Below are 21160 nucleotides of genomic sequence, written 5' to 3'. Positions count from 1 at the left end.
TTCCATCCCTGGAATAAACCCAACTTGATCATGGTGTATGAGCTTTTTGATGTGTTGCTGAATTCTGCTAAAATTTTGTTGAGGATTTTTGCATCTATGTTCATCAGTGATATTGGCCTGTAGTTTTCTTTTTGTGTGTTGTCTTTGTCTGGTTTTTGTATCAGGGTGATGGTAGCCTCGTAGAATGAGTTTGAAAGTGTTCCTTCCTCTGCAATTTTTTGAAAGTGTTTTAGAAGGATAGGCATTAGCTCTTCTCCAAATATTTGATAGAATTCTCCTGTGAAGCCATCTGGTCCTGGGCTTTTGTTTTTGGGGAGATTTTTTTTATCACAACTTCAGTTTCAGTGCTTGTAATTGGGTTGTTCATAATTTCTGTTTGTTCCTGGTTCAGTCTTGGAAGATTGAACTTTTCTAAGAATCTGTCCATTTCTTCCAGGTTATCCATTTTATTGCCATATATTGTTCATAATAGCCTCTTATAGTCTTTTGTATTTCTGCATTATCTGTTGTAACCTCTTCTTTTTCATTTCTAGTTTTGTTGATTTGATTCTTCTCTCTTTTTTTCTTGATGAGTCTGGCCAAAGTTTTGTCAATTTTGTTTATCTTCTCAAAGAACCAGCTTTTAGTTTTATTAATCTTTACTATTGTTTCTTTCATTTCTTTTTGCTTGGATCTTTATGATTTATTTCCTTCTACTAATTTTTTTTTTTGTTCATCTTTTCCCAGCTGTTTTAGGTGTAAAGTTAGTTTGTCTATTCGATGATTTTCTTGTTTCTTGAGGTACGATTGTATTGCTAAAATCTTCCCTTTTAGAAGATCGGGATGGGGAATACATGTAAATCCATGGCTGATTCATGTCAATGTATGACAAAAACCACTACGTATTGTAAAGTAATTAGCCTCCAACTAATAAAAATAAATGAAAAAAAAAAACTGCTTTTGCTACATCCCATAGGTTTTGAATTGTCATGTTTTCATTGTCATTTGTTTCTAGAAATTTTTTATTTCCATTTTGATTTCTTCAGTAACCTGTTGGTTATTTGGAAACATATTGTTTAATCTCTATGTGTTTGTGTTTTTTACAGTTTTTTTCTTGTACTTGAGATCTAGTCTCATAGTGTTGTGGTCAGGAAAGATGCTTAATAGGATTTCAATTTTCTTAAATTTACTGGGGTTTGATTTATGACCCAAGATGTGATCTATCCTGGAGAATGTTCTATGTGCACTTTTAAAGAAGGTGCATTCTTCTGCATTTGGATGGAATGTCCTGAAGATGTCAATGAGATCCATCTCATCTAATGTATCATTTAAGACTTGTGTTTCCTTATTAATTTTCTGTTTTGATGATCTCTCCATTGGTGTGAGTGGGGTGTTAAAGTCTCCTGCTATTATTGTGTTACTGTCAGTTTCTCCTTTTATGTCTTGTTAGTGTTTGTCTTATGTATTAAGGTGCTCCTATGTTGGGTGCATAGGTATTTACAATTGTTATGTCTTCCTCTTGGACAGATCCCTTGATCATTCTGTACTGTCCTTCCTTATAATCTTCCTTATCTCTTATATCTTCTTTATCTTAAGCTCTATTTTGTTTGATATGAAGATTGCTACTCCAGCTTTCTTTTGCTTCCCATTTGCATGGAATATATTTTTTCCATCCTCTCACTTTCAGTCTATATGTGTCTTTAGGTCTGAAGTGGGTCTCTTGTAGACAGCGTATATATGGGTGTTGTTTTTGTATCTATTCAGCTAGTCTGTGTCTTTTGGTTGAAGCATGTAATTTATTTACATTTAAAGTAATTATTGATATACATATTCCTATTGCATTTTCTTAATTGTTTGGGGTTGATTTTGTAGATCTTTTTCTTCTCTTGTATTTCTTGACTCTATGATTCCCTTTAACATTTGTTGTAAAGCTGGTTTGGTAGTACTGAATTCTCTTATCTTTTGCTTGTCTGAAAAGCTTTTTATTTCTCCATCAATTTTGAAATAGATCCTTTCTGGGTACAGAAATCTTGGTTGTAGATTTTTCCCTTTCAGTACTCTAAATGTATCCTGCCATTCTCTTCTGGTGTGTAGTTTCTGCTGAAAGATTAGCTGTTAAACATATGGGGTTTCCCTTGAATGTTACTTGTTGCTTTTCTCTTGCTGCTTTTAATATTTTTTTCTTTGTGTTTAGTCTTTGTTAGTTTGATTAGTATGTGTCTTGGTGTGTTTCTCCTTGGGTTTATCCTGTATGGGACTCTGCACCTCTTGGACTTGATTGACTATTTACTTTTCCATGTTGGGGAAATTTTCAACTACAATCACTTCAAAAATTTTCTCATACCCTTTTTCTTTTCTTCTTCTGGTACTCCTATAATTCAAATGTTGCTGGGTTTGATATTTTCCCAGAGGTCTCTGAGACTATTCTCAGTTCTTTTCATTCTTTTTGCTTTATCTGCTCTTCAGAAGTTATTGCCACCATTTTATCTTTCAGCTCACTGATTCGTTCTTCTGTTTCAGATATTCTTCTATTGATTCCTTCTAGAGTATTTTTAATTTCAGTAATTGTGTTGTTTGTCCCTGTATGCTTGTTCTTTAATTCTTCTAGGTCTTTGTTAATTGATTGTTTCATTTTCTCCATTCTGTTTTCAAGGTTTTTGATCATCTTTACTATCATTATTCTGAATTCTTTTTCAGGTAATTTGCCTATTTCCTCTTCATTTATTTGGACTTCTGTGTTTCTAGTTTGTTCCTTCATTTGTGTAGTATCTCTCTGCCTTTTCATTTTTTTTTTAACTTATTGTGTTTGAGGTCTCATTTTCCCAGGTTTCAAGGTTGAGTTCTTTCTTCCTTTTGATTTCTGCCCTCCTAAGGTTAGTCCAGTGGTTTGTGTAAGCTTCGTATAAGGTGAGATTTGTGCTGAGTTTTTTTTTTTTTTTTTTTCCTTTTTTCCCCTCTGATGGGCAAAGCTGAGTGAGGTGGTAATCCTGTCTGCTGATGACTTTTTTATATTTTTGTTTTGCTTGTTGTTTAGATGAGGTGCCCTGCACAGGGCTTTTTTTGGTATGAGTTCTCGCTATTTGATACTCCCTGGGGCTAGTCCTCTGGTAGTCTAAGGTCTCGGAGGCAGTGCTCACACTCCAAAAGCTTACGGCTTGACCTCTTCATCTGGGACTGATGAGATGAAAACAATCTCTTTGTTTTTCAGACCTCCTGTTGTAGTTATTTCCAAAATCTGGTCGACCACATCTTCAATTTCTCTGCATCCAGCATGCCTCGGGAGCCACAGTTCCTCTATATTGGCCTTATTTGTTATTTTGATGGATGTGAAGTGTAGCTCATTGTTGTTGCTATTTTTGCATTTGCTTTATTTAACATTTTCCCTTTTTAAACTATAGATTCAGATCTGACTATATGATTGAACAGTTTTAAGTATTTTTTTCTCTGCAGAATTATAAACCCTTCATCAGGTGTAGGTATGAAATAGAAATTGCAAAAAAGTAAATTATTCCATTTTCATTGCAAATTTAACTTTAGTCCTGTTTCTATCACAGAATGACTTTCATGAATATAAACTATTATATAAAAAGTTAACTTGGTCCTCTTGCTTTGTAAGTTGGTGAACCCTCCACAAAATTTTAGTCAATAGAAAATTATGTAACAAGCTTATGTTTTAGTATAAAGCTAAACTGGGCTTCCCTGGTGATTTGGTGGTGAAGAATCTGCCTGCCAATGTAGAATACCAGATCCAATCCCTGAGTTGGGAAGATGCCCTGGGGAAGGAAATGGCTACCTATTTCAGTATTCTTGCCTGGAGAATCTCATGGAGATAGGAGCATGGAGGGCCACAGTCCATGGGGTTATAAGTCGGACACGACCTAGCAACTAAACAACAACAATGACTTTAATTATTATTTGGGAATTCTACTTTGATTAGAGTCTATATAAAAGGACAAGAAGAAAAAAAGCATAAGAAAATAGACCCTTTTTCTCCTTAAATTAACAAATGGCAGATTCACAGTTAGCTGAAATAGAAATAGTAGTGCTCTTCAGAAACTCCAGAGTTTTGGATTGAGATCACTGGGTACTCTTCCACAAGTCACTCATCAGTGCCCCAAATCCTGAGCCAAAGGATCTTCCAGGGTGAGCCAGTGTGATATTTCTCATGTCCTTTCATCTTTTTGATGATTAAGCTCTCAGGAAAGGCTAAAAGCATTCATATTTCATAAAATCCTTGAGGAAGATCTCTCATTCTCTGTGGTTCCTCTGTTCTAGGAAGGATGATGTCATCTTTGAAGTTGTTCCTAAAGACAGATGGTGGATGACCAGTACTAGAACATGAGCCACAACAGATTAGTGTGAAGAGAATGTACATAAGACATATAAGGGAGAGGCTTTCTACCTCTGGGGGGGGGGGGGTGGCATCAAAAACACCTGTGCAACTTTCTATAGGTCTTAGACCCCTCTCCCTTCCTCCAAAGGTGGTGCTGCTGGCAAGTGTGTCTTGGCAAAGTTTCATTGGCTTTCAGATGTGTGCTGGAGAACAAATTATAGGTATAAAGTTTTTGCCAGAAGCATTCACAGCCTGTATTTTGCAGAGCTGGAGATGACTGATCAGTGGTGCATTTTACAAGACTGCTGTTTTAAGAATTACTTCTTTGGCTATCCTGGGGGAAGACTGCACAGAAAAAGGTATGCATAGAATGTTAGTTCTCTTCATCACTGAAGTTAGGATCTTAAATGCACCCTTGCTTGGCACTCTGCTTCTCTTATGTGGTAAAGCCAGGGTGTTCGTTTTGAATTCTTTTTGTAGTTAGTTTGATTAAATGTTCTTCTGGCTTTAGTGCTGTGGATCCCTTGTTTTAAAGCTAAAGCAATGGTAATCACTCTGTAATGTATAAAAGTACTGAATCATTGTGAGGTGTACAGTGTTGTGGGTCAATTACACTTCAAAAACCAAACAGAAAAACTCCTAGAGAAAGAGATCTGATTTGAGGTTACCAGAGATGGGGCGAATTGGATGAAGGGAATCAAAGGGTACAAACTTCCAGTTATAAGATAAAAAGTACAAAGGCTGTAATGTACAACAGGATCAATATAAATAACACTGCTGTGTTATATATGACAGTTGTTAAGAGAGTAATTCCTAGAATTCACATCACAAGGAAACATTTTTTTTCTTTTTACTTTGTATCTATATGAGAAAATGATACTCTCTAAACTTATTGCAGTAATCATTTCATGATGTATTTAAATTAAATAATTATACTGTAAGTTTAGGCAGTGCTATATGTCAATTATATCCCAACACAGCTGGAAAAACAAAAATAAAGATAAAAAGATTTGTACATCCCGAAAAAGAGAGACCATATTGAAAACATTCACCTTAGCAACTCTGATAGAGAGACAAAACTGATTTTAATTTACTACTGATTTTTATCAAAATTTTAAGTTTTAGTTTAAGAGACAGGATCACAATTCTTTTCCCCAGTTACTAACACTTTGATTGTCTCAAATTCCCAAAAGGAAGTCCAAAATATCATGCTGTAGAATTTTTTACGACTTAGAATCCACACTGTCTTTCTGCAAAGGAGCCAGTATCACCCCAAAATGCCTTTCTTCACTCTTGGAGTCATAAAAATTATGCTTTTCAGTATACTCTTGGACAAGATCTAGTACCAAGTAGTGAATGCTCTAACTCCTTCTGAGGCCTTGCTGGGTCTTTGTGAATAAGATGTCATTGGTGATCCATTCATTCACCAGAAGAATGTTGTTCTGATGTTTTCACAGAACATCTGGTTCACAGATGAATTTCTGAACAACAGTCCCTGCCTGGGTAATACCTATGAGCTCGTACTTTCTTACAATTTGGGTGAAATCCTCATTCTTCTGCAAGTTGGGATCACCAAAGGACCCCAATAAATCTGCCCCACACAGCAATGTTACCTTTGGACACCTTTTGCTTCTGACCCACGGATTTCTTTTGATTAAAATCTTGGCTTTGTTCAGCCAACTTCCTCCTCCATTCAGGTCTTTCTGGCATAGGTGAGTCCTTCCGGTTATCACAGCTACTAGTCTCCAATTTCTCTCGATGGTGTCTGAGCACCTGAGCAGTCTCTAGCCACTCCTTCTGAAGTCTTTCCCATGCACACACTTCCACCTGCTTTGAATTCTTGGTGGCAAGATATGCAATGATAACTCGGCAATGGGCAAAGAAGAGTTTGATGCTTCTTATATACCTTGCTGACAGGATAAATTGTGCCTTGTCTAACTGTATATTTTCCTATTGCGTTCACGTAGTTCTTGACCAGTTCAAACAACCTGAGGTGCATGTTGGTGACTAGAATAAAAAACCACAAGCAAGGAGAACCACAGTTGTCTTCTCAGAATTTTCTAGGCTAACAATATTAAGTTGTCGGTCTAAGTGCAAAACACTGACACGTCCTTTGTCATTCTTACAAAGGAAATTCTGTCATTCTGAAGCACTCTGCAAGGTTGGCTATCAGAAGCATTCCAACTTGTGTGTCAACAGTCTTCTCCAAGCTGAGCTAGAACAGAGGATCCGCATCCATATTGTAACTCACGTCCTCAAGGCTGACTGACAAGATCCTTGTATCTCGTTGCTTTAATTTACGTATCTTAGTTTATCAAATGGAATTTTAAAGTAGTTTTCCGGTGATTGCCCATCCATATCCTTTGTTGATTTTTAAAAATAGGAACTCCTGGGCTGGTGTATACTATCAAGGGTGAAACAGATCACCAGCCCAGGTTGGATGCATGAGACAAGTGCTCAGGGCTGGTGCACTGGGAAGACCCAGAGGGATGGGATGCAGAGGGAGGTGGGAGGGGGGGGATTGGGATGGGGAACACATGTAAATCCATGGCTGATTCATGTCAATGTATGGCAAAAACCACTACAATATTGTAAAGTAATTAGCCTCCAACTAATAAAAATAAATGGAAAAAAAATAGGAACTCCTTAACTTTTCTGCTTTTGTGTTGTTATTTGTTGTTGTCATCTTGTTGTTGTTGTCATCATCTTGGTAGTTCATTTGCAAGAATTTTTAGATATGCTAGACTTTGATTTATTGTCTTTTACATATGTCTCCAAAATTTACAGTATGCTTCATATATGTTGTTTCCTGTCTGTTAAATTGTTTTAAAGCACTCTATGGGTATCAACTGTTGATTAAAAATGTTAATTGTCTTTAATGTTTTTGGTGTATTTATATTGTTTTCCTTATCCTTAGGTTAGCTTTGTTATTTTTTTCTTACTTTTGCTCTTTAATCTATTTAGAGTTCAATTCTGTCTCCAATAACTAAATAAATAAAGAGGGGAAAAGGGAAAAAGCTTTCTTATAGAAGAATTCCAATTAATAAATGTGGGCAGAATGAAGAAAACAGAAAATTACTGTTAGAACATCACAGTTACATTGTTGCAGGCAATACCCATGGATGAATGCCAACTATTTGTTAATCACTGTGGTGATTGTGACATATGCCTGCAGGTTCTTTGTTATTTCTCTCTCCAAGAGGTGAAGGTTAATCCCCCTCTGTTAAGTGTGGGCTGGACTGTGACTGTCTTCTAATAAATAGAGAACAGAAAGGAAAAAATAATAACTTTATAGCAGAAAATATGGGCAGACACCAATTAACCTAGTGACTAAATTAAAAAGGGTACCAGTAATAAATCATTTTGAAATCATACATCTTCTGATAAAATGTGATGAGACAGGCAAATCACCCTTACTGTATTTTTATAAAAATAAATTCTCCCTCCAATTTTTCCAAACTCCATCTAATCAAGGGATAACAATAGACAAACCCAAACTGAAGGACATTTTACAAGATACCTGACCAGTATTCTTCAAAAGCATCAGGAGAAATAGGACAGATTGATAAACTGTCTGATTAAAAAAAAATTTAGAAATGTGATGACTAAATGCAGTGTGTGGTCTTGAGAAATCAGTGGAAAAATGGGTTACATTCAAATAAACTTTAGTTGATAGTAATGTAGCAATGTTAATTTCTTAGAATTGATAAATGTCCAATGGTTATGTAAGGTAACACTAGGGGAATCTGAATGAAGGATATAAAGAAACCCTTTGTGCTCCTGAAAACTCTTCTGCAAATTTAAGTGAAATTTGTCTAAGTAAAAATGTATTTCCAATTAAAAAAATTTTTATAAAGCTTAACACCTTGTAAGTAGTATAAAAATCTCAGGGAATTTTTCATAGCAATATGGTGTGGGAGGCATTTTGGAGACTGACAAACTTGACTAAAAAATAGTCTTTCAGTAAAAACAATAGGGCAAAAAGACATACTTTACTTAAAACCAATAGTTAAAAAGACAAACAGGAGATTGTACAATCCCATGCATAGAAAGGGATCGTGGGTTCATAGTGTCCTGGACACTCGGGATCCTGGGCACTCCCATCGGTAGAAAGCTGCTTTTAATGAGCTTGAAACAACTTCATTTCAAAATTGCTGTGAGCATATCTCACAGCTTTGTGCTGTCCTGAGTGCTGGGGGTGCAAGTCAAAGTGACTCTAGTCATCGTCCACATCTTGTCCCGAATCCCTGATTCTAAGACGGTGGTCATAAAGACTGGATAGACAGCAAAGTGAAACACTAGTTTTCAGAGTTTTGAGCGTTACTGATTCCTGCATCTGTGGTGTTGCCGCTTCCCTTTCAGGCAGCTGGGGTACTCAAGCAGAGAAAACGACCTGAGCATAAAGTGTTGCACATCACCTGGTTCCAAAGACCTCTGAGGATGGGAAGACTGGGCAGTTGCTGCTCTGATGAAGTCAGAGGGGTAGGCAGCGAGGAAGACCTGCTCTCCACCGCTGTGTCCAGGCCTTACCCATGCCTCCCAGTCTTGTCACAAAGGTCTTTGTGACCTTCCAGAGGGAAAGACCAGATAAGCCTTCTCCCTCAGTGAAAGAGAAGGAAAATGGAACTTAGGTCACCTCCACCACACCAAAGGCTGTGTGCCCCAGGCATGCACTTTCTATCTAGCTCCTACTGGGTTCTCTCTTTCTGTTGGCAGTAAACACTGCAAATGTTCTTGGAGTAAAAATCATTGTCATTTCTGAAAGCAACTGCCCCTGCAGGCTTCTTTCTCCTATTTTCTCAATCTCTAAAATGTAGGTCATTCTTCAGATGCCTTTCAGTTATTGCAGACTTTGAGTACTCCCATGTTAATCTATTTCCTTATAAATCCTTCTTATAAAAATCAATTTCTTCTTTTGCCCTCCTACTGTCTGCTCATATTCTTTAATCCAAACACCTATAATAATTTATTAATTCATCATATTACTTTTATCTTCTACAGTCTATCCTAGGAATAGCTAAAAAAAAAACACAATTTTTTGTATAAGCTGTGGCTTGATAGACATATTTTTCTGGTCAAATATGTGCAACACTCTCTATTATCTACAAGTACTCTCCTAAGAATCTTAGTCTAGATGTCCAGCCTTGCTGTCCATTGTCTATAATATTTTTCAACATGATGTCCATTGTTTCTCAGCCCAGGTTTCATGGTTACCTGCAGGATTCACAGTAGGTAGTAAGGAGGCATAATTACCACAAACTGTATTTGTTGTTCAGTCACTAAGTCATGTCTGACTCTGCAACCCCATGGACTGAAGCACGGGCTTCCCTGTCCTTCACTATCCCCCAAAGTTTGCTCAAACTCATGTCCATTGAGTCAGTGATGCCACCCAACCATCTCATCCTCTGCCACCCCTTCTTCTCTTGCCCTCAGTCTTTCCCAGCATCAGGGTCTTTTCCAAAGAGTCAGCTCTTCACATCAGGTGGCCAAAATACTGGCGCTTCAGCTTCAGCATCAGTCCTTCCAATTGATATTCAGGGTTGATTTCCTCTAGGATGGACTGGTATGATCTCTTTGCTGTCCAAGGGACTCTCAAGAGTCTTCTCCAGCACCACCATTCAAAAGCATCAATTCTTCAACCTTCTTCATGGCCCAACTCTCACATCCATACACTACAACAGGGGAAAACCATAGCTTTGATTATATGGACCTTTATAGGTAAAGTGATGTCTCTGCTTTTTGATACATTGCCTATGTCTGTCATAGCTTTTTCCAAGGAGCTAGCGTATTTTGATTTCATGACTGGAGTCACCATCCACAGTGATTTTGGAGCTTGAAAAAATAAAGTCTGTCCCTGTTTCCATTTTTTCACTCTCTGTTTGCCATGAAGTAAGGGGACTGGATGCTATGATCTTAGTTTTTTGAATGTTGGTTTTAGGCCAGCTTTTTCATTCTCCTCTTTCACCTTCATCAAGAGGCTCTTTAGTTCCTCTTCACTTTCTGCCATTAGAGTGGTATCATCTGCAAATCTGAGATTGCTGATATTTCTCCAAGTTATCTTGATTCCAGCAGCTTGTGATTCATCCAGTCTGGCATTTTGCACGATATTCTCTGCATATAAGTTAAATAAACAGGGTGACAATATATAGACTTGATGTATTCCTTTCCCAATTTGGAACCAGTCTGTTGTTCCAAGTCTGGTTCTAACTGTTGCTTCTTGACCCACATATAGGTTTCTGAGGAGACAGGTAAGGTGGCCTGGTAGTGCCATCTTTTTAAGAATTTTCCACAATTGTGATCCACACAGTCAAAGATTTTAACATAATCGATGAAGCAGAAGTAGGTGTTTTTCTGGAATTCCCTTGCTTTCTCTATGATCCAGGGAATGTTGGCAATTTGCCCCTGGTTCCTCTGCCTTTTCTAAACTCACCTTGTATGTTTGGAAGTTCTCAGTTCATACACTGCTAACGCCTAACTTGAAGGATTTTGAGCATAGCCTTACCAGCACGTGAAATGAATGCAACTGTTTGGTAAGCGGAACATTATTTGACATTGCCCTTCTTTAGGATTGGGATGAAAACTGACCTTTTCCAGTCCTGTGGCCACTGCTGAGTTTTCCAAATTTGCTGACATACTGAGTGCAGCATTTTAACTGCATAAATCTTTCAGAATTTGAAATAGTTCAACTGGAATTCCATCACCTCCCAGCAATCTTAGTAGTAAAATGCATTAAACTTTATCCATTTATTTTATCTATGTTGTCACATGAATCAATGGTTTGTTCCTTTTGTTAAAGAATAGTACTCCACTGTATGGAGGTACCATACTTTGTTAATCCACTCACCTGTTGAAGAACTTCTGGATTGTTTCCACTTTGGGGTGGTTGTGAAAGAAGCTAGGTTTATAAACTTTCAAACTGGTAACTTTTATTCATTCATAAAATGGAACCAATGAAGGTTGGTTATCCCCACACACTCACCTTCCCTATTGGCCCTCCTGGCCACCAGCTGTATCTGAAGGAAGAAAGATAAAGGGAAATATGATTTTACCCTACCTGCTTCCTTGCCCCCAAGGGGAAAAGCAAATGGGCCTGGCAAAAAAAAAAAAAAAAAAAAAAAAACTTAGGGGATAGAATCAAAATCATTACTGCTCATATAATGAAAGCTATGGTAAAATGTGAAGGTTGAATTCTCCTTCATAAAGTGAGAAAAAATCAGTCAGAAATAAAGACATATTGTGAATTAAGACTTAGAGGTTATTGACTGAGGTATATTAGAGGGATACCTTGGTCATACTTTGCTGTATTTCTATCCTTTGGAAAAATTCTCATTAAAAATGTCCCTCAAGTCCTCAAATTCTCACAGACTGTCCCAGAAGTTAGTTCTGGTTATATTTCCTCAAGTTAAGTGTGGATACAGGGTAATGAGAAATAAAATCTTAAAGTTAAGAAATAGCATAGGTAAAAAAGCAATAATGTAAGACAACAGAGGATAATTACATATAGGTCTTGAACTAGAAAGTAATCCAAGTTCTTAACTCATTTATTCTGATGCAATTTAATAAAGGACTGAGAAGTCTTCAAAAAGTTATACAGAAATGAGATACTGCAAATTAAATTTACATTGGAAATGTTAGCACATTTATCCAATATGTATCCACAGGATATTCTGCACTGAGTAAATCTTAAGTGTGGATTTTTGATTTTGTGAATTAAAACACTGATCCCCACTTAAACTTTATAGTTGGCCTTAAAAGTTGAAATCTGTGGCTGAAATGCAATTGTCTCCACATCTCCTCCTCCTCGCCTTCTACTGTCCAATATCTGCTCCCCAGTGCTCCCCAGTGCTCCCCAGGCCGCCTCTGACCTTTGGTTCCTCTCACCTGTTGACCCTGCCTTCTGCCTCTCACGTTCATTCACAACACATCAGTTATTATTACAGTCGGCAGTTAGATGTATGTCCTTGGCCCATAACTCTACCGTATCTTCATTCATTTTGAAAACCTCCACTGACTCCCTTTTACCTGGGCAATGAACCTGGATGTACTTGACATGCAAGGCCATCTACACTCCCATCCCAGATATTTCCTAAACGCACTTGTACTCCACACTCCAAGCAAACCAGCCATCGAGCTGGACCAGCGGTCATCAAGACTCACTGCAGGACGCACTCTTCGCTGCCACTGTTTCTGTGACTGGTTATCACGACTGCTTGAATGACTCTTTCCTACGTGTACATATTCAAATGCTCTATATACTTCAAAACGCAGTTTGCTATGAAGGCTATTGCTGTGGACTGTAGGAAATAAAACTGTACAATATGAGCTGAAGCAGTGGTTCTTATACATGTGCCACCTTGAACCCCATCCCCAGGTTCAGATCATGCACATCTGTGTCTTTTAAAATGTCTTTCTTAAGCGACCCTATGAACCCCAAATCCAGCCCTGTGCAGGCTCTGTTGGTGTTTGGGAGGTACTGGGTTACAAATAAGAGGATGTGATTGATGGCGCAGGTGTTCACATCAAAACTCTGGGGACTCAGTGCTTTCGTGAATACATAGGGAACATAGTAAGCTGGCTTATTTACTTTGTATTGAAGCTCCGATACTTTGGCAACCTGATGAGAAGAGCTGACTCGTTGGAAAAGATCCTGATGCTGGGAAAGATGAGGGCAAGATGAGAAGGGGGCAACAAAGGATGAGATGGTTGGGTGGCATCACTGACTCAGTGGACATGAGTTTGAGTAAACTCCAGGAGATGGTGTAGGACAGGGAAGCCTGGAAGGCTGCAGTCCATGGTGTTGCAAAAAGTTGAACATGACTTGGCTCCTAAAAAACAGCAAATAAATTTCATATCAAACTAGGAATTTAAAAGAGCTGATAAAGGTAACAAGAAAGCCCTGCAGCTTAAACTGTACTTAATAATGAAAAACTGAAAGGTAAGGAAACAGGCAAGGATTTCTGCCCTCCTGATTCTCATTCAATATTGTACTGGAACTTTAGCAATTTCAATAAGTCAAGGAAAAAATTTTTGAAAAAAGAGGAAATAAAATATTCTGTTTGTAAACAATATGATTGCCTAAGTAGAAAATTATTATTATTTAGTTGCTGAGTCGTGTCTGATTCTTTTGTGACCCCATGGACTGTAGCCCATAAGTCTCCTCTGTTAATGAGATTTTCCAGGCAGGAATAGTGGAGTGAGTTGCCGTTTTCTTCTCCAAGGGATCTTCCCAACCTTAGGATTGAACCCACATCTCCTGCATTGGCAGGCAAATTCCTCACCACTGAGACACCAGGGAAGCCAGAAAGTTCCTAGGGCTCTGCAAAAAAGTCCCTAGAATGCAAACATGAGTGAGCAATATTGCAAGTTAAAAGTCAACTTGAAAAAATGAGTTATACTTCTGTATTTGAAAGAGTATTGTCTAAAGTATTATATATGTAATACAGTATTATATTAAAGTATTATGTTATATATATGTGATTCTTTATATATATATACACACACATATATATATAAAATCATATATATAAAAATGATCCCTAACAAGGGGTTGGTTCACAATGTCTGAAGGCATTTTCAGTTGTTGCATGGGGGTATGCACACTATTGACATCTAATAAGTGATGCCAAGGATGGCACTAAGCGTTTTGTGATGCTACAGGTAACCATTCATAACATAGAATTATCCAGCCCAAAATGTTAATTGTGTTTTGGCTGACTACCCATGTTAAAAACCTAATAAATATGCAAAGGATCTATATGCTAAAAGCTGTAAACACAGATGAAAGCAATCAAAGACGGTCTATAAATAGAGACACATACTGTGTCTGTGTATTGGAATAGTCAATCCAGTGAAGATGTCATTCATCCTCAAATTCATCAATAGATTTAATGCAATCTGAAACAAAATAGCGACATGAATTTTTATAGATAAGGCAATATGATTCTAAAATCCATGTGAAAATTTAAAGCAGGGGTCACCATACTACAGCCCTCCAGTCAAACTGGGCCTGCAACCTGTTCTTATATGGCACATAAATGAAGAAGAGATTTTATATTTTATGATGTTAGGAAAAATCAAAAGAAGTATATTTTATAAGTTAGAATTATTTGATATTCATATTTCAGTGACCATAAACTTCTATTTGAAAACAATCAATCACACTCATTTATTATGAATTGTCTGTGGCTATGCCAGGCAGCTGTGCCCTCACAGCTGCCCTGGGTTTGGGCTCCACCTTTTGAAACTGAAGTCGAGTGGACCTGTTCCCCCACCCCGCCCCTGCTCCCTGGTCCTTCGGTGGGTGTGGCAGCCCTGATGATCTCTGAAGCATCTTCAGCGTCCTGCCTCCCTTGTCTTAAACAGTAATGCGTATTCATAGCTGAATATGGTCGATCATGTAGGGTCTAAGAAGCCTGGAAGGGCAGTTTTCCTTTGCCTTATTTCCCAGCTTGCAGTGCTTCACTGGCACAGTTCGTATGGACTCCTGTTCTTGCTAAGATGATGAAGGCCCTGGCTCTCACCCACTCTGCTCTCCTTTCACCCAAAGGGTGGTTTGCCACATTGTTAGTGCCCCTTCCCAAACACAGATTTTTGTCATATGAGCAGACCGATCATTTCTGGTTCCTTTTTGCTTAACAATTCCATCTGCAATTTATTTGCCTGCTATCCATTTTACTGTAAGCAGCCAGGAAGACCCAAATGACCCATTCAACACTTTGCTTAAAAATCTCTTCAGCTAAACATCCAAGTTCATTGCTTGAAAGTTCTACTTTCTGCAAAATGCTAGCGCACAAACACAGTTCAACCAATTTATTTGCCATTTTATAACAAGGATAAAAGTTGTAATCATTGTCCAATAACATGTCCTCATGTCCATCTGAGACTTCATCAGAATGGCCTTTGCTGTCCACGTTTCTACCAATGTTCTATTCACAGCAGTTTAGGCATTTGGTTGGATAACATCACCGACTCAACGGTCATGAGTTTGGGTGGACTCCGGGAGCTGGTGATGGACAAGGAAGACTGACGTGCTGTGGTTCATGGGGTTGCAAAGAGTCGGACACAGCTGAGCGACTGAACTGAAGAAGTTGAAAACTTTCTCTACAGCTCTCTTTTCTTTCTGAGCTTTTACCAGAATCATCTTTGGAAGTCTGTTCCCAGAAATCTACACTTTGCTAGCATGCACTTCAAAAGTCTTCCAGTCTCTACCCATTCCCCAGTTTCAAAGTCATTTCTACAATTTTTATGGTATTTTGTTACAGCAAGACCATTACCTCTTGGTAAATAATTTCTGTCTTAAACAATTTAGGCTGCTAGTAGAATATCATAGAGTGAGACGCTTGTGATAAACACACATCTTTCATTGCTCTCTGTAGTCTCAGCACATGGGCGTAATCTCTGCTCTCCAAGAGTGTGTCTTTAACCCAGATGCTCAGGTCAGGCAAATTGGGATGGATGGTCTCCTGAGATCCCTTAGTTTCCTCAGTGAACACAGAGACCCATCTACAAAAAATTAGATCACCAATTCCCACTTTCCAAATGCTGTCATATTCAGACATTGGCATTGTTGATTATAAATATGCCAAATGTAGAAAGCTGTGCTCAAATGGTAAAGAAACGAACTGGAAGCATTTTGAAAGTAAACATGCCAAAGTAACTCATCTACTTTAAGAGGGTTAGAATGTCAAAGGACTTATATTTTCTCCTACGCACATTTTTAAAATTTCAGAACTTTTATAACATACATTAATTTTGAAAATAAAAAAATTAATTTAAAAAATTAATAGTGGATTCCTACACAAAATCAGACTTCCAGTGTTCAACATACTTTTTGTTTGAGTATGTAATTATCATTTTCATGTGGGTTGTGGCCCATGCTCTATTACAAGATTTGATTTACCCCATGGGGTCAAAGAGAAAATAGAAATTCCATCTGTGGGCAGCCAAGAATCCTGGGAATGTCCCTTTTCTTTTGGAGCCTCTGCCATGCACAATGTCACACCCAGGTCATCATTCTCTTATTAACTATTTGTGCAGTGTTTCACGGATCTTGACAGCACTTTTCTATGACTCACTCATGCCCAGATAAACTTGGTTCTGCACTCATTCTACAAAGGGCTGTCCAGTTGGCAAGCACATTCATATTTTTAATTCATTCAACATCAGTGCTTATCTAATTTAGGCAATAAATAAATGAGAAAAGATAAAGCCAATTTCTTGGCTCAGGGCAAGGAATGAGAAACATACTCCATTAGAGTAAGCATAAATATAAATATGGATACATATTTGTTAAATTTATGCTGCATACAAAATAGAAATACTCTGCGTCTGCAGTGGTTAATGACTCCTAATTTGTGGTATCACTATTGGTTTCTCTCTGCTGAGAAATCAGAAAAGACCTTCCTCGTGGTGGTTTTAAGTTCATCTTTGTTCTAGCGTTCTCACTTGCTCTGCCGGGCCGCTCACCCTTGTGTGTAGAAGGTGTTGTTGGCGCCTACGTTTCCATAATGCTAAGGGTTTATTGCTAGCACTCCCAGGGCTCTGTCTGAAACTTTCTCTGCCTATGGAAGAGCATGTCTAGCTTATACACATTTGGAAGATCAGAAGTGCCAGGAAGTTAATGTGCCTGGGTTGCCGTCTCATCTCTCAGTCAGTGGCACAGCTGGTGGCGCGATGCTCCAGATACTTCATCCTTCAGCTGGGACAGCTCTGAGGGGTGCTGCCCCGCAGGGACCCCTGTGTGACTGAGCCCTTTCTCATAGCCGTCACGCGCTCCTCTGTGCACCTGGAGCTGCCTTCCTTTCTTCCCTCTCACTTTGTTACATCCCGCTTCTCATGCTTCTTTGGAACTATCTCCCTAATATTCCACCCACCCTCATATGCTGATCTCGCGCTGTTTCGGAGAACATAGGTCTCTCTGGTCCCATGCAGGTCTGGTTACTGTGGCTGCCCTGTGTATTTGAGACTTTAACACCCATTTCAGAGGTGGCTTTGTCTCTCTTTCTGTGAATCCTCAAAGTTTAGTCTTTAACTTTAGTCACCTGATGTGAAGAGCTGACTCATTGGAAAAGACCCTGAAGCTGGGAAAGATCGAAGGCAAAAGGATAAAGGGGCCGTAGAGGATGGAGATGATTAGATAGCATCACCGACTCGGTGAACATGAATTTCAGCAAACTCCAGGAGATACAGGAGAATAGAGAAGCCTGGCGTGCTACAGTCCATGGGGTCACAAAGAGTCAGACACGACTTAGCAACTGAACAAAAACAACGAGAGAACTTTATTTTATTTACAGTTAAAGCTCCATCTTACCGCTATATTTAATATAGATAACCAAGAGGGACCTACTGTATAGCAGGAGGAACTCTGCTCAATGTTATGTGGCAGCTCGGACGGGAGGGGAATTTGGGGGTGAATGGATACTTGTACAGGTGTGGCTGGGTCCCTTCACTATTCACCTGAAATGAACACAACATTGTTAATCAGCCATACTCTAAAAAAACACAAAGTTTAATAAAAAATTAAAAATAAATAAACTCTGTTTTACTCAATAAAGTTTCAAAAGACCTGTTGGTGAGCTTAGCCCAGCAGCGGAATCCTTGGTGGCCAAGCATTCCGTGCTTCGTTTCACTCCCCCAACTTCTCCTGGGTCCATGGTTCAGTGGTGGAGCTTCTCGCACAAAGAGATGGCCAGATTAGGTCCACATGACCAAGCTCCCACCCAGGGCGGAACTGGAGGTGTGTTTTGATGTTTGCAGTATTTTGCCATCAATAGTTCCCCAAGTGAATACTGTTCAGTATCTAGAGATGGGAGTTGAATTTGATAGAGGAACCCCAGATCTTCTGACTCCTTAATCCTATTTAGTGGGTATGGCTTTAAAAGTTTTTCTTGAGTTAATGTTTGAATCATGACCCAAATATATATCACTCACCTGCAGGAATAGGCTGAATAAGACTGCTGCTATTGATGGGACTTTGTTATCACCTAGCAACATGCAAGTATCTGTGACCACAGGCATTATCGAGTCAGGAATAACCGAAAGTCCGGTGATGTTGGTGTTATATGAAGAATATAAGGTGTAAGGAAATTTCTCTGTATTGGTTGCACCTTGGGGAGACACAGGCCTCTTCACTACTTCAAATATCGTACACATTTACTGTTGCTGAGAACAGACTCCAGCTCATTGGTACCCTACTGCTTGCTAGATTTCTTCTAACCTAAGACTATCCAAGCATCTCACAGGCAGGACTCCCCGCTGCTGCAGTTTTAAATAATGAACACACAAATGGTCTTATCTTCCCATTTGCTAAAAATTTTATAGTCTTTCCCATGGTAAATATAAAGACTTCCAATTTTTTCATACTTGATAACATAAAAATACATCTCTATGGAGTAGACAGCAAGAGATTGGTATTATTAACCAAAATTTCTGTTATTTATGCTATTTGCTTTTAACTGAACTGTCTTTTACTAATCAATGTCTATAATACATGAAGGGGATAAACTATTTTTGGCCCATATCAATTTTTTGTTAGCACTTAAGTTACTTGGAATTTTGAACATCTCATATTTTGCTGTTCATATCCTCTTCGGGTAATCTGCTAATATCCCCCTTGATATCTAATATTCCAGCACTTTAATCAATGTCTGTCATCTGACAAATCCATTTGCAAATGATTAATCACTTTCTCTACCAACTAGAATTCTAAACAGCCACCAGTTAGTGGTCACTGAAGCTTTTAATAAAAGACTTGATCAATATTTGTTGTATCAATGAATAAGTCAATTAATAACTCAGATCGCTACTTTTCTCTAAAGTGACCTCTGACACATCAAAGACACATTCTTTTCTTTATTCTTCAGGGTGAATATTTCTTGCATTGTACTCTTCATTTAATCTGTGCATGCATGCATGCATGCTAAGTTGCTTCAGTCATGTCTGACTCTTTGCCATCACATGGACTGTAGCCCATCAGTCTCCTCTCTCCATGGAATTCTCTATGCAAGAATACTGGGGTAGGTAGCCATGACACTAACATAGTGTCATAGTGTGTTTGTTTATTTGTTTGAAGTATAATTGACCTATGACACTATGTTAGTTCCTGTTATACAACATAGTTATTCCTATATAATGAATATTCCTGTATACACTTCAATAATTTTAGCTACAATATGTCACACTAAAAAGATATTACATAGTTTTAATGACTTTATTGACTATACTTCCATATATACACTTCATATTTGTGAATCATTTATTTTGCATCTGGAATTTTGCACCTCGTAATCTCTCTCATCTATTTCTCTCCTCTCTCATCCCTCTCTGGTCTGTAACCTCCTGTTTGTTCTTTGTATTTAAAACTCTTGATTTTATTACTTTTTGGTTCTTTTGATTTTGGTTCCATACATGTTGAAACCATACCTTATTTGTTTTTCTTTTGACTTATTTCACTTAACGTAATACCTTCTAGGCCCATGCATGTTGTCACACATGGCAAGATTTCATCCTTTTTATGGATGAGCAATATTCCATTGTGTGTATGTACACCACATATTCTTTATCTACTCATCTCCTGATGGGCACTTAGGTTGCTCGCCTATCTTGGCCATTGTAAATAACGCTGTAATGAACATAAGGGTGCACGTACTTTTTCTAATTTGTGTTTTTGTTTCTTCAGACAAATACCCGTGGGCTTCCCAATGGTTCAGCAGTAAAGAATCCAGCTTCGAGGCAGGAGCGCGGGAGATGCAGGCTCAATCCTGCGTCAGGAGGGTCCCCTGGAGAAGAGCTTGGCACCCCACTCAGTGTTCTTGCCTGGAAAATCCCATGGACAGGGGAGCCCGGCGGGCTACAGTCCATGGGGTCGCAAAGAGCCGGACACGACGGAAGCGACTCAGCACACACAGACAAATACCAAGGAGAGGAACTGCTGGATTATATGGTAGTTCCATTTTTATTTTTTTAAGGTATCACCATACTGTTCTCCATTGTGGCTGCACTAATTGACATTCTTACCAATAGTCATGCGTGTTCCCTTTCTTCCACATCTTGGCCAGCGTTTGTTATTTATTGTTATTTATAACAGCCATTCTGACAGGTGTGAGGTGATATCCCATTGTGGCTTTGATTTTCATTTTCCCGATGATTGATGGTGTTGAACATCTTTTTGATGTACCTATTGGACATATGTACATCTTCTTTGGAAAAATGTGCATTCAGATACTCTGCCCAATTTTTTAAATTGGGTTGTTTGGTTTTTCAATGTTCAGCTTTATGAGTTCTTTGTAGGTTTTGGATATTATTTTAATTAGGAAACAGGGGTCAATGTTTTGTCCTTAAAGTGAAACCTCAAGGAATAACATGAGAGCATTCTAGGCTTCCAATATATACCAATATGCACCATCAGTCTTGCTAACAATACCTAGAAAGGAAAATATTACAAAGATTGTATTTTTAATGACATTGGAGGACTATAGAGAGCATGAAAACCAGGTGAAGTACAATTGTCAAGAGGGATGACAATTCCAGGCAAGCTGAGAGTTTCCCTACCCCTAAGGGGTATTTGCTAATTCTGGGCATTGGCTGAGAACCCGGGCTCGGCAAAAATCAAGGACAACCTCTGGGAAAAAGTGAAAGTGGCAAAGCTCTTGGCAGTTACACAGAGTCGTCCAACGGGAGTCTTCAGGGGTTTTAAGCACATTCTGGCTTTCCTCAGAAGACGTTGGGTGAATTTTGCATGGAAGGTGAAAGAGCTGTGCTGAAACTTCCGAGAAACAGTAGGCCTTCTGTAGTCTCAGGGTCTTTAGGAAACAGGGACCTATAGTGGTCGGGCCTGGAAACAAGGTAATC

The 21160-nt window shown here is 38.6% G+C and overlaps 1 pseudogene; it reads right to left on the bottom strand.

The window, feature by feature from the left end:
- Positions 1-5474: 5474 nt before the first annotated feature.
- On the bottom strand, positions 5475-18328 carry LOC110152096 (nicotinamide/nicotinic acid mononucleotide adenylyltransferase 1-like; annotated as a pseudogene).
- Positions 18329-21160: the final 2832 nt, after the last annotated feature.

Source organism: Odocoileus virginianus, chromosome 29 (genome assembly GCF_023699985.2).
Source record: "Odocoileus virginianus isolate 20LAN1187 ecotype Illinois chromosome 29, Ovbor_1.2, whole genome shotgun sequence".
NCBI classification, from domain to species: domain Eukaryota; kingdom Metazoa; phylum Chordata; class Mammalia; order Artiodactyla; family Cervidae; genus Odocoileus; species Odocoileus virginianus.
The sequence above is the reverse complement of the archived record's forward strand: the minus strand, read 5'-3'. Positions and strand labels throughout refer to the sequence as shown.